The sequence below is a fragment of the Carassius carassius genome, chromosome 32, assembly GCF_963082965.1.
Source record: "Carassius carassius chromosome 32, fCarCar2.1, whole genome shotgun sequence".
Taxonomy (NCBI): Eukaryota; Metazoa; Chordata; class Actinopteri; order Cypriniformes; family Cyprinidae; genus Carassius; species Carassius carassius.
The window spans coordinates 23,930,477-23,945,523 of record NC_081786.1 but is presented as its reverse complement, the minus strand read 5'-3'; the positions used below and the strand labels follow the sequence as shown (position 1 = coordinate 23,945,523).

The following is a 15,047-nucleotide window of genomic DNA, read 5'->3' as shown; positions in this document are numbered from 1 at the left end:
TTGAATATTTCAGTAAAAAAAAATATAATAATAATAATAACAATAATAATAATAAATAAATAAATAAAATCAGTCTCATCTCTGAACGAAAATTTTATATTAAACATATTAAAGTTGACTTAAGAAATTACAATTCTGTAATTATTTACTCACTCTCAAGTTGTTCCAAAACAGCATGAGTTTCTTAATTTCTTCTGCTGAACACATAGGAATCTATTTTGAAGAATGTTGGGAAACAAACAGTTGATAGTGGCCACTGACTTATGGCAAAATGGATGCTGTCAACGGTTTGGCTCTTTAAAAATATCTTCTTATAAACTAGAAATATATATATATATATATATATATATATATATATATATATATATATATATATATATATATATATATATATATATATTATTTTTTTTTTTCTTCTCACAATCAGTAGTCGTGCTATTGGATGGAAGTTATCTGCTAACACTCATTGTATGTCATTTTAGATTTTATGTTATTGTTATTTATTTATTTATTTTATTTTGATATTGGTGTAAAGACCGTAAATGCGTTCTATGCATTGTAAATTAACTGACATAAATCTGCTCAATCTCAAAGACTAATCATGTAGGTTAAGTAAGGTCACAGATAATTCGTATAGAATACTCTCAACTCAAGTTGATCCGACACAATCGGACATCCTGCGTGTAAACGCAGTCAACCCAGATCGACCATTCCCTCCAAAGTCTAATTATGTAGCTTCGGTGAACGTACAGATAATGCGTAAATCCGGACGCCTTGGCATGCGCCATACGTCCGTCTGTGCATTACCGTGATCCCGATAAGCTTCTCTGAGTTGTCCCTGCAACGCACCATGTCCGTTCTGACTCGTTTGTGCCATCTACAGATTTGCACAGCTCTGGAGAGCTTTTGATCACCGTCTACACGCGTTCGATACATGTTTTATCTGACCTGCGCTCCTCGCGAACCATTATTTTTCTTTTTTAAAACTAGGCTCAATATATTTCCTCGGGATGCTCTGGATATCGCTTTAGTGTGCGAACGGAGTTGTCTGTACGTTAATGGATTCACTGCTAAACAATGGAGAAACAGACAGCAACTGAAATACGGGAATAAACGGTTGGTGTTGGGAGAGGAATACACAATTTAACGAGAGATCTGGGATAATCGTCTGATCTAGAAGTGCGTGTGGCCGTTTTCAGTTCAACTTGGTGGAAACTACACAAGGATGGTGTGTTAGGACTCGGATTCAGCAGCACAGGTCGGTGTGCAAAAGAATACACCTTGCTCCGTTTCTCTTTACTTTACATGGCACAAGAAAAGAAGATGTATTGAAACCGCAAAGGCTTTAAAGCGCCTCCGTTTAGAATTAAGTGGATTCAAGGCGAATGGATACGTTTCCAATGTTTAAGGTAGGTGAAAGGCTTGTCACGCTGATTATTGAGCACCTGTCATTTGTAAAATATTTTCAAAACCGTTACTAAACACATCGACACGGCTTTTAGTGTTTTTACATCAGTTAACGCGTTCAGTCGATTGCAGAAACTCTTCATTTGACGTGCTCGTGTTAACTATCACCATCGATCCTATAAAAAGGGGTTCTTACACTTCCAAAAATGTTAAAAATATTGGTGATAAGGAAAGTTGAGTTTAATAAAAATATACAAAGTGTCCGTTATTGGTCCCTTTTAAGCGTCTGTTGATAATTCAGGGATTTCAATTTGCTATTCCCACCCAGCATAATTACCAGCTGAAATCCCTCACGGTTCTATTACGTATATATGATTTCCTGACCACCTAGGTTTCACGCCTATAATTCCATTGATACAAATGCTTGATTTATGTTTTATGAGAGGTAAAAATCTGCCTCATTCTGAAGGCTTATTAATAATTGCTGCTTTTCATTGTGTTATTTCCAGTTCACAAACAGGCAATATATAATTCACATCGTGTTGTGTACATAGTAAGCTTATGCGAACTGATACCGTTTGTACTCACCTGTGTTCATGGGAGTGGTAGTTGAGTTTCTAATCATGGCTGCATACTCCTTCTATTGCACTTGCTACAATGCTATTATAACCTTGTAAAGCATATAATTCACATACACTGGGTGGTCATCAAGTGGCACAATACCACTCAAGTTCACACTGGCTCAGATAATTATAGTCTTTGCAAAACACACCACACAAGTGCGCAGAGGAATGGAGAGACTGTGAGATTTCAGTACCACGGACAGCATCTGAGTCTAATTTCACTTGCTTGCCATTTGGATTGCAGAGATACCGTATCTACCAATAGATTGCAAAGATGCCACTTGAAAGAGAAAATTATTTTATGGCACCTTAATGAGACTCTCTGGCAGATATCAGTGATGATCGGGAAAGCACAAAGAGCATTCACCTTGAGAGCCAGTTCAGGCAGCGTGTCAATGTTTGAGGAACAGATTCATTAGATGAACAAGCTTCTAGCACAAAGCCAATTTGATTAGAACTCACGTGCACTGCAGCTCTAAGAAGTCCCCTCCCTTTGTGTACCTGCTCCCAACCTTTCCAAATACAACTGAGAACAAAGGCTTGAAATTGTCAGGAGTAGTTAAATATAATGGCAGATCAAGTTTAGAGTATTGAATAGTGTGCTCTATCTATAGTTCCAGTGTATAATATAATATTTAATTAAATGTTGTAAAATATAAATTTGCCTCTGTTGTGAATATGCTCATGCACACAAACCAGAAGAAATGCCTCAAGGTGATACCATCAAATGGAAACCATAGGGTCAGGAAAGTGAGAAGAGTTCAAACCAATGGTCAACTTTTAAAGCCACTCCACCTCTCAGACAATTGCTTCCAATTGGCCTCTGATTAACCTTACATCCATCTTCTTAGCTTAGACTTAGCCACTTAAAAGGCTCTCATACCTTTCCAGTGGGTTGGACAGATGGTTTACCATCTTTTCATGGGCTTCCCGGGCATAGCAGGGATCATGTACTTGCCCCCCCCCCCCCCCCCACCTCAGCTGGTGTCAGTGTAAGACTGTTGACACAAATGTTCCATGGTGCCACCATCATTTGTATGCCAGTGTGCTCTGATCTGCTCAGCCTAATTTGTCTTCCCTATATCTAATATATGCAGTTAAGCAGTTATTCTATAGAAAGTGATGCAAATGGTGTATCGAATGGTGGTTTCCATTTCAATAGTTAATTCCGTATTTCAGTAATATGTAAGGGATGTGCGTATGAGGTCACTATGTCTGATTGAAAATTTGAGTTCATCTGGTCCTTGCTGTACTGCTCATCTTAAGGAGCTGACATTATCTAGACTAAGACTGTGTAATCTCTGTCTGTCGGGCAATTATAATTTGAATTCTCAGAAGACAGAGATTATGCAAACTCTGAAAGGGCCCTCCAGATGAAGATTCAACTAAAACCTACTATAAAAAATGCTATAGAGACCTCTGGGTTCTTAACTGACGTCCACTCAATCAGAGGAATGGCGGGCTAAAAGTGCTGCCAACCTAATCTCTGTGACTGGCAGTAAAACACTTACACTGCCTTAGCCCACAGGGGATTAGGGAAATTTCCCTAATCAACTTACAGTTAAAGCCTCTCACCCACTGGACCCAATTTACAGAGCCTTCTTTGAAGCACCCTGGACCCTGCATATAAATGCATCAGTCTGGAGTGAGCATTACGCCAGTGTTCAAAGATATATTTACAGGCCTCATTATTTATGATTTGTTTGTTAGTTTTATAAAGACTTCATGCATCAAATCTGCATGGATCTTGTCAGCTATGAGCACCACACCCATGCACCTTCAGACTTCTTCGTCTCTGACATGGAACCATTTAGCACTACTGGGTATACAACGGTTTTGTAGATCTTGCCATTGAGATGTGTGGGCATTTGGTGGTAAAAGAGAACACCTGTAACTTGTCGCCATTTGTGCCACGCCACATTGACCCATGCACAGGCATCGAGGAGGGAGTCGCTGTCGCTCCTGATGAGCAAACCTAGATATTTAAATTCAGTAACCTTGTTCAGTGGCTGCCCTGTAACTTTAATTGTTCCGTCAATCTGGGACCCACACTCTATATACTATGTACTATCTCTCTATAATTAGTATGTATGCTGCATTAAAATTACAACATATCACCACACAGTACTATAATGTCAAATAAAGTTATAATAAAACACTGTTCATATATTACTTAATATAATTTTTTAATAATTATGAAGTACATTTACTTAATGAATATTATATACACTTAATATTAAGTACTTATATGTACTCACTAAAGGGTTAATATTAAGCTTAGGGTTTGGTTTAGGTTCAGTTGCTTGTAACTACTTTTATTATTATACAGTATTATAGCATCACTATAGCACATTGCGTGTAACTACATCACCTTAAAACAAAGTGTTACCGTTTATTTTTTAATTATATTTCTTGAGAATTTCCCATTTTTTCTAGCTAAAATTCTACAGTAATTAAAATTTTTCTAATCTGTTTAATATATCAACATCTGAATAAGAAAAAACAAAAAAAACTGCAGTTTAGGGGCCAATCTGAAATACCTATGCAACATTCTGTAAGCATGTTGTCATCCTCTAGCGTTTTATTATAAAACTAATGTGTTATGACCAATACTACTGCCTTTGGTGGCAAAAGATCATGACCATCGGAGCTGATGATATTTTCTGTGTTCTACAATGTACAGGGTCAGATAGTTGGGAAGATACAATCATTTTTTATAGCCATTGTGACAGAGGAAAATGCAGTGTGTGTATAAATGTGTAGCAGTGTTTTTGTGCAAGTCTAGGTTTATGTGGTTTAAAACCAGGTTTAAAACTTTTTGTTTTAAAGCAGCTTTACAGGAAACCGTGATGGTAATGTTTAAAATATCTTATTACCTTTTTGCCTAATAGGCACATTTAGAAGATTTGATCTAGGCAATGATATAGTTCATATTTAGTAATGATAAAAACGATCAAGCATTGAGATGTGCTATATGGTATATTGCATTCTTCTGGATAAAGCCAGACATTCTTATACAATATATCAAACAATTGTGGGGAAAATAGAATGTAAAATATATACGAAAACACCATAGTTAGACAGTGTGTGAAGTTTGCAAGCATGTCCAAGAGCGAGTGTACTTGTCTTCTTGTATAGCAGCAATAAATAACTTAATTGACTCATTGATTGGTGTTTAAAAAAGCTCTCAGACGTTCCTTAATTACACAGAACATAAGCATCCGCTTAGACTGCTTTCACTGCATAATAAATGCTAGCAGAACTCTAGCCTATTATTTTTATGCCTAATCAAAACTTATTTTAAATGTTTAAGTGTGCAGGCTGACTATGAGAATTGTAATATCTTATGATCTGATATATGCAAGTAACACAGAAATAAGTGTGTTCAGGATATCATATGAACTTAAACCTCTAGATTGTGATGCTAAATTGGAACCAGTTAGGTGGCCTTCAGCATTAGATATTTACTGGTTTTCACTGTCCATTAAAAAGATTGTGATCACCTTCGTTTTGGGGAAATAAACTGATCTCGGGTCAGATTTGATGATAAAGGCGATGATGAAGAAGCGGCTTTCAAAAACTGATTTCTGACAAAGGCAGAAAGTAACTGGAGCAATGAAACCTCAGGGACAGTGAATGGAAAGGAGCTAGGCCATGCCCTGCAGCCACACACTGAATTAGAGACCCCTCCAGGGACTCAGGGGAGCACTTCTCATCTCACCGTGAAATATAAGAACATCATTACTTCCACCCACGATCAGAGGTTCCTAGAGAGGAGGCCTTTGTGATCAAGTTCAGACATGGAATGGAGTCGGGTTTATGACTTCGTTTCTCCATTTACCCAACATGTAAAGAAGGGCCCTCTGGCATATGCTATTTGCATAACTAATGTTAAGATTACGCTATAGTTGTTTGATGTAAATATGAATATTTTAGCATTTTCAAAAATAAATAAATGAATACTGTATGTATATATATTATGCACACACACACACACACACATTGTGGTATGTACATATTGTGGGATGCAAGGGACATAACAGCACATTGTATGTTGCTTTGGTGTTCTGTGTGGTTTCTTAATGTTCTTTTGTCTTTCTGAAATCTTTTTCAGAAAAATTTGTGCACAACTCCTAGAAAAAATGCTAAATTTGAAGCACTGTATCATGATGACACAAGAAGTAGGATATGGGGGAAATGCCCACTTAAATCTGGTGTGATTTTTTTTTCTTTTCTGTGAAACAAAAGTTACATGTTTTCAGAATTGTTGACAATGACATAAATTATAAACCAAGTGTAAAAAAAATTCAGTGTTTCCAAATTATTAGATTTATATATATTTAAAAAAATATATGTACCAAGGGGTCATTTTGCCACCCACAGTATAGAATTAAAATATTTGAATTAAACCAACTAGTTATTTGATGGAAAAGCAAATAAATTGATGGTTAGAACATATTAACTACAGTAATGAGGAGATACCCCATGACAATGTAAAGTGCTTTGAGTACTTGACCCCACAGACTATGTAAAAAAAAAAAAAAAAAAAAAAAAAATTCTGTAATTCGTGAAAATATAATTATACATTTCACAACAATACATGCTCCCTATCTACAGGCCCAACTGTTCTCATACTATATATAACTGTGATGTTCTACAAAACAATATTTACTGCCAGAAACTATAATTAAAAAAGAAAGATAATTAAAATTTTAATTAAAACTAAAATTTGTTTTCTCTCAGGTATATCACCAGTGTAAGCTTTATGGTGAATACATCTACATCGCTCAACCAAGTTTATCTAGGTTTTGGAACCAATCAGATGTTTGCTGACCAGCACATTGATGCAATTAGTATCCTCTGTCAAGAGTATAATTGTTGTTGACTTTGAATTGTACGCAGAGTGGCCTACGAACTCCACCAAGAGTACTGAAGCTGCCTTCTGCTGATGAAACTGCAAACTATGTTCTTCAGTAAATTTTTCTTAAATTGAACACATCTCTGACTCCTGGTCTTCATTTATCATATCTGGTCCTTGGGTTTTAACTGTTCATTCCCCTACAGTTAAATAATGCATGAGGTGCATTTTACCTCATGGGGGCGTTTTCCCCCACTCTACCCTATGTGCACATTTCATACTTAGGTTGAATGTGTTTTTTTTTTTTTTGTGTGGTTTTAGTTTCAGTTAACGATAATACACAGTCAGCATGAAACTGAAGTTGCAATCTCCTTTTCTTCCCTATTGTGACCTATATCTGATTGAAACTGCTATTTGAATAAAATAAAATAAAAAAACATTTTATAATAAGCAATTTCATTGGATCTTTTGCTTAAACATTTTTTTTTCTTCCTTCTTTCTGGCTTGTCCAATCAATATGCAAGTATGTTCTGGAGAAAATAAATATAAAAAGACAAGCTTTTAGATGCTTACAGTCTGTATAGCTGCCAACCTCTGCATGTGGTAATGGGAGCCCTATTCCTTTGTTATATTCCCTGAGGGATCGTTGTGTACTCATGCTTGAGTTCATAATGTCCAGGGAAACCAATGTACTACAATGCCACCAGGGTTTTACAGCACATAAACGATCACACTAAAAAGAAACTGAATGTTTAGACAAGAGGTCAGAGTTTCATATGTGGTTTTATCATCCACCCTTGGGGAGTTGGATCCAGCTACATTTAACAACGTTTTGTTTTTGTGTCATGTTTTTGGACACTGTCTTTCTCTGGTCTCACATTCTGAAGGATTATAGGGTGGGGGGGTGGGGGCTATAGCCCTTTAGGAAACTGTTAAAACAGTATTACTCTAAAGCCTGAAAATGGAGAGCTACTTGTAGAGCGGCAGGGCGATAACATTCAGGCTCAGCTGGGGACGTTGGCTCTGTGAGGCTGTAATTTAGAAAGGATCCAAGGCTTATCAGTTGGCATCCTGGTGTTGGCGAGAAAAAAAGAGAAATAAAAAAAAAAAACACGGATGAGTCACTCTGAGAGGAAAATATAGCTAGTAACAACATACACACACACACACACACACACACACACACACACACACACACACACACACACACACACACACAAGTTCTGTTCCAAAACATAGTGAGCTGCATTGCTGTTACTCTAAGTCAGCTTACAAGAAGTACATGGAAAACTGGACATTATTGTTTCCAATAGAGTTTAATGTTAGCATGTTGTTAAGCTAGCAACATGTGGTTATTATAAAGGGCTGTTTACACCAATAATGATAAGTATAATTATTAGTCTAACTATAAATGATTAAACATTAACTATAATTGCTGTACTGTATAATATAATATTATTTTTTTAGCTGATGAGCAATAAACAAATTAACAGTCAGAATCCACCCAACTTTAAAGAGCCTGAGCATTTGAAGTGGCTGCTGATACACTGTGACTGCATGTCTAACAAACCACAAAGTAATAATCGTATTGTTTACGTTTAATGTAAAATAAATAACTAAATATTCAATATTCAGGGCACCAAGACATTGTCTATTAAACATATCTACATACTGTATTCTAAAGATCTCTGAGCCTTTAGTAGTAGAGACACATAAAGACTACATAGAGAAGACAAGTTGTTTTATTAATATATTTACATAGTTTGATTATATATAAATTATACGTTGTAGTGCAAGTTTAAGAGCAACAATAAAGTTTCGCATTCAAGTAATAATGTTATTTATTAACATTATGCAAAAATTGAGGGAAATAATAAAAGAAGGCTAGATTCTTACCTAGCACTGTTATTATAGTTTCAGAGGTCTTACTGATTCATTTTATTTATTTATTATTTTATTTTTTTGTCCCCATCTGACAGCAAAACAGTCTAGAATGAAAATAGAATGGTCAGTCAGAGTATTTGCATGCCATGAAAATGCTACTAATGATCCACAACAAAAGTCAAAATAAATGAAAATGTTATGGTAAATAAGAATTGATTGCTATCACAGAGATCCAGTCCAGACAGGGTTAGACTACTATGAGGACCTCAGAGTTAGCTGAACAAAGTACTTTACCGCATAGTTCCTCCCACAAAACAAAACAATGACAACAACAACAAAACACAGATGTGGTCAATTTGTGCTACACTGCTTGCACTGTGTGCTTTTTTGTCTCCCCAAAAAAATAACCAGTCCATAATAGTCATTCATATGTGAATCAGACTGCACTGGTGTGTTGCAGCCCCATGAGGACAACTTATAAAGAAACCTGCTTTCTGCTATTATTGTGAGGTATGCAGTCTTTTTATGTCGTTATATTGAAGTGGCACTGCTGAAAATCGGTCCATGAAAAACTGCTTACATTTATATTTTATATACTGGGATTTCAAATGCTGGAGTGGCAAATCCTTTTTCTTAGGGTGGCAGTGGTAGTAGATCTGCCTCTGATACTGTATAAAAATAATACTGATATTCATCTTTTTTTTAGGCCTTAGAAAAGAGATATCATTTTAGCTTTAGGGTTAAAATCCTGCTGTTGTGGATGTGGTAAAAGGTCACTGGAGTGGCGTGAGGGTTGCGTATAGGGAGCAGTAAGATGGTGCTCTGCTCAAGGACACAGACAGAAACATCTCCATTTATTTTCATGTCAAGAGCCTCTGGGTGTTGTCTGCTCTGAAAAACATAGAGATGCTGTATTCTGTATGCTTAGCCTCTGCAAAGCAAACCAGCTCTCTGGAGAGCAGGGTCTGTCATCGTCCTCCAAGCTTGAGGAGAACCGAATTGAGTAAGTGGGTGCACTGATTAACTCTTTATACTGTATGATCAGGTAGGCGTCGCTTTTTAGGAATCCAGAACACCACTAGTAAAACAGCTGTCTAAAAGTCTCCAGAGTGGGCCCAGAGCTCCTTAAGAACAACCTGATCTGAATGTATTTTGGTAGAACAATTTGGGTTATGTGCGCCATTCAAGGATACACTGCTGGCAGGCGGAGGAGGGCAGAAATACTGACGTGCTCAGCATCAGAAATCTCCAGGCGCCCTGCCTGGGACCAGAACCAGTAACTTGACTCTTTCCAGCAAAGCGACAAAACCCCCTGTGGCATATAAATATTCGAGTGCATGAAAACCAGAATTTTTTTTTTTTTTTTTTCTACAGGATTCTGTTGTACTTTGAGAATGCAGTATAATAAAATTAAGGCTCTACAGTAATTTAATACTATTTCTATATTGCGAGGCTGAAAGGAATTATCGATCTTCATTGTCTGTAGTTGAACAGACAATGCAGAAGATCAATACCCCTATAAAACTTTACTAAGTTTTTTGGTTTACAGTCATAGTGACCCACATTTCAGTCATAGGCTGTGCCTTGTGCATTGGAGAGAAGCAGGGTTAATCAAGAAAGAGAAGGACAGCAATGTTAAAATGACTTCAATTACAGTCATACAAATATGTGACACTGGAACACAAAACCAGTCATAAGGGTCAGTTTTTAAGAAATGGAGATTTATACCTCACCTGAAAGTTGAAATCAAGTCAGTTAAGTCACCTTTATTTATTTAGCGCTTTAAACTAAAAGGATTGTGTCAAAGCAACTGAACAACATTAATTAGGAAAACAGTGTGTCAATAATGCAAAATGACAGTTAAAGGCAGTTCATCATTGAGTTCAGTGACCTTGGAAGAAGAGAACAAATACGCGTTCCATTGATGTATTGATGTTTGTTGGGATAGGACAATATCTGGCCTAGATACAACTATTTGAAAATCTGGAATCTGAGGGTGCAAAAATTTTAATTAAAGCTAAAAATAACAAATGGCCTTTAAAGCTGTCCAAATGCATGGTGTGGTGGTGGGGAGGGGATGGGGGTGGGGGGTGGAAATGAAAACGTCAAAACATTTTAAGACTGGGGACCTGTATTATCAAAGTAAAAAGAAAACAAGTTAAGATGTCCAGCATTTGAAATTCTAATTTAGTCAGTGAGGTGAGTTTTAGGCAAACTTTGGCAGGATGGAAGGGGTGGTGAGAGTGTAGTATTTCAGTTTCTATTCTATGCAGTTTTGTGAATACTAATTTACTGGCTTTACTAAAGAAAACATTGGCATGTTCAGGTCATACCCTTCCGTCCGTAGCATTTCTTAGCAGTGTGTCCTGCTGAGCATGTTGCTGCAGCTTTTCAGCAACACTTATGATGCTCATTTGTCTCCATCAGACACTGTTGTCACAACTGTGCGCTTGTCAACTAAGCAATTTCAGTGCCTTGGCTTCTTAACTTTCATTGTGAAAACAATGATAATGAATTTCAATTATATATATATATATATATATATATATATATATATATATATATATATATATATATATATATATATATATATATATAATATATATGTATATATATATACAGTACAGACCAAAGGTTTGGACACACCTCATTTAAAGAGTTTTCTTTATTTTCATGACTATGAAAATTTTAGATTCACACTGAAGGCATCAAAACTATGAATTAACACATGTGGAATTGTATATGGAATTATATACATAACAAAAAAAGTGTGAAACAACTGAAAATATCTCATATTCTAGGTTCTTCAAAGTAGCCACCTTTTGCTTTGATTACTGCTTTGCACACTCTTGTGTATCAATCAATAAACTAGTGCTGTACAATTTTTCTGTTATGAATATCATAATATGAAGTTCCTCTTCAGGAACTCGAGCTGCGTCGAAGCGCTTTGGGGAACGCGTTCAGCGTACGCAACTCTGAATATCGTGTGTAATCAGTCCAATGGAAGGGCGTGACGTCACCGACGTGGTGACGTAAGCGACCAGGAAGCTATAAAAGCACGTGCCACGCAGCTGGCGTCAGCTTCGCGTCTTTCAGCAAGCGCTCTGTGTGTGAATGTCATTTGTCCGTCTTGTGAGTCTTATTTACTGTTGTCTGTCCAGTTAAAAGAGCTCCTAGACATGCCAAAAAGCAAGGCGAAAGTTAAGCACTCAGATGGCGATTCCAAATCGCGTTATAGGTGTTCCTCCCTGCCCGAGATATATAACGGGTGGGGATACAAACAACCTGTGCGTGGTTTGCCTGGGTTCGAAGCACGCTGAGTCGGCTCTCGAGGGGGCCGACTGCCCGCACTGTGAGCGAATGTCGGTGCGGCTGCTTCGTTCCCGGAGGGCCCTCTTCGAGGAGGGGGCCTTCGCCAGCGTTCCCCGCGGTGCTGGTCCCGCTTCTGCCGAGGCAGAACGGTGGCTGCACTCGTGGGGTTCGCAAGTCGATCTGGTAGAGGGAATGGAGACGGGCCAGTCCCTATCTCCTTCCACTTCTGCCAGATCCGGCACCCAATCCCTAGAGTCGGAAGCACGCACAGCGGTTCCTTCCACTCAGGGTGAGGGATCGACGCTCCGCCTCTCTTCCTCCGAGGAGGTCGATGTGGAGTCGCTCGATAGGGATTCGCCACCCCACTCGCTACAGTATGAGGAGCTCTTAGAGGTGGTTACTCGCGCGGTGGCCAAATTAGTATCGATTGGCCCGCCAAAAAGTCTACCGAACCGCAGAGAAGCAAGCTGGATGAACGCTTCCTGCGCGCGAGTCAGCCACCTCCCAGCCGGGGCCTTCCATTCTTTCCCGACCTGCATGATGAGATCGCCAGGTCGTGGAAACGTCCATTCTCGGCCCGCCTCTACATCCCCTCGTCTGTTTACTACGGAAATGTAGTGGGGATGGGAGAGCACGGTTATAGAGCGATGCCCCGGGTGGAACAGACGCTTGCGAGCTATCTGTCCCCTGGCGCGGCATTGTCTCTGAAGGCCCCGGCATTGCCCTCAAAGCCACTAAGAACAACTTCGGCTTTGGTGGGCAAAGGGTATGCGGCTGCAGGTCAGGCTGGTGCGTGTCTGCACACCATGGCGGTGTTACAGGCGTACCAGGCCGACCTGCTCAAGGAGCTAGACGAGGGAGAGGAGATCAAGTCCCATGATATTTCTGAATTAAGAAGGACCGCTGATCTCTCCCTCCGCGCCACCAAGGAGACCGCCCGAGCGATTGGGCGGTCCATGGCAGCTATGGTGGCCGCGGAGAGGCACTTATGGTTGACCCTGTCCGATATGAAAGAACGGGACAGGGTCTGCCTCATGGACGCCCCGATCCAGCCGACTGGCCTGTTCGGCGACGCAGTTAATTCTGTCGTCGACAGGTTCCAGGAGGCCCGCAAACAGGCGGCGGCGTTCCATAAGTTCCTCCCTCGTCGCTCCCTCGGGGCATCTGGGAAGGAGATGCCCCAGCCGCACCCTAGCTCCTCACACCGCGAGGCCCAGAAACAGAGCGTCGCCTCTCGTGTTCCTCCGCGTCGGGAACGAGAGTCTCAGCGACGCTCTAGGCCGAGGTCTTCTAAGCCCAAATTAGATTTAAGGGCGGTTATCGAAGCTAAGAAGTCCTCGGCCAAGAAACCCTGACGCCAATGGCCCGGGGTTTCAGAGGGCAGCCTCCGCTGGGGTAGAACGGTACACACCGCAGTCCACGGTGCCCGTCCCACCTCAGTGCCCTCTAGGGGTCGTTCTGCCAACCCTGCCAGTGCTCCAGGGCGCAGCGGCCCCGGGCGAGCATCGTTCTCAGTATCCTCCGCCCGTGCGCGTAGCGGGGCTGGGACGCTCGCTGCCCCTGCGGGGGTCTCTTACACCAGAGGTCAGTCTCGAGAGACTGATTCCCTTAGTAGATTATTTAGCAGCGTGGAAACTACTGCCAAATGTATCTCGTTGGGTCCTGCATATAGTAGAAAAAGGCTACCGCATTCAGTTCGGCTCCGTGCCGCCTATATTCAACGGGGTCGTTCACACGATAGTGGGCCCCGGGCAGGGTCTGGTTATGGAATAGGAAGTGGAAACCCTATTAGAGAAGGGGGCCATCGAGGTGGTCCCTCCTCAGGACAGGGAGTCCGGATTTTACAGCCGGTATTTCATAGTTCCAAAGAAGGATGGGGGGCTGCGTCCGATTATAGACTTGAGGGTCTTAAATCGTTCAGTTATGAGACTGAAGTTCAGAATGCTCACAATCAAGCATGTTGTAGCTCAGATCAGGTCCGAGGACTGGTTTGTCACGATAGATCTCAAAGACGCATATTTTCATATCTCCATCCTTCCTCAACACAGGAAGTTTCTGAGGTTCGCTTTCGGGGGCGAAGCCTACCAATATCGAGTACTTCCCTTTGGCCTCGCACTCTCACCCCGCACGTTCACAAAGTGTGTAGATGCGGCTCTGGCCCCCCGGCGCACGCAGGGCATCCGCATTCTCAATTATATCGACGATTGGTTGATTTTAGCTCAGTCAGAGCAGATTGCGGTTCGACATCGAGATGTCGTTCTCGCACATATGGGGGAGCTGGGTTTGAGACTGAACGCCAAGAAGAGTGTACTTTCTCCGGCTCAGAGAACCACCTATCTAGGCGTAGTATGGGATTCGACCGCGATGCAGGCACGATTGTCCCCTGCTCGTATCGAGTCGATCCTCATCTCAGTCAAGAGAGTCAGAGAAGGCCAGTCACTCACTGTCAAACAATTTCAGAGATTGTTGGGTCTGATGGCAGCTGCGTCCAACGTGATACCTCTTGGCCTGCTGTACATGAGACCCCTACAGTGGTGGCTCAAGACCAAGGGATTTTCCCCGAGGGGCAATCCGCTTCGCACTATCAAGGTCACGCGGCGCTGCCTCCGTGCCTTAGACATGTGGAGGAAACCTTGGTTCTTGAATCAGGGCCCGGTGCTGGGAGCTCCTTGTCGCCGTGTGACACTAGTGACGGACGCGTCCCTCACCGGCTGGGGTGCGGTCATGAGTGGCCACCCTGCCCGTGGTCTGTGGAGCGATCGCCATCTAACGTGGCATATCAATTGTCTAGAAATGCTAGCAGTTTATCGTGCACTGAAGCACTTCCTCCCAGACCTGAGAGGTCACCATGTGTTGGTGCGCACCGACAACACATCAGTGGTCTCTTACATCAACCACCAGGGCGGTCTGCGTTCGCGCCCTTTGTACAAGCTGGCGCACCAGATCCTGGTGTGGTCCCAGAA

At 40.9% G+C, this 15,047-nt stretch overlaps 1 protein-coding gene across 1 annotated transcript in view; it reads left to right on the top strand.

Annotated features, from left to right (window-relative positions):
• Positions 1–733: 733 nt before the first annotated feature.
• Positions 734–15,047, top strand: part of LOC132113028 (leucine-rich repeat and fibronectin type-III domain-containing protein 2-like) — a 150,169-nt gene continuing 135,855 nt past the window's right edge. Inside the window, exon 1 of the mRNA XM_059520817.1 lies at positions 734–1,409. The gene's annotated coding sequence lies outside the window, so the exon portion shown is untranslated. The remainder of the gene's footprint in view (positions 1,410–15,047) is intronic.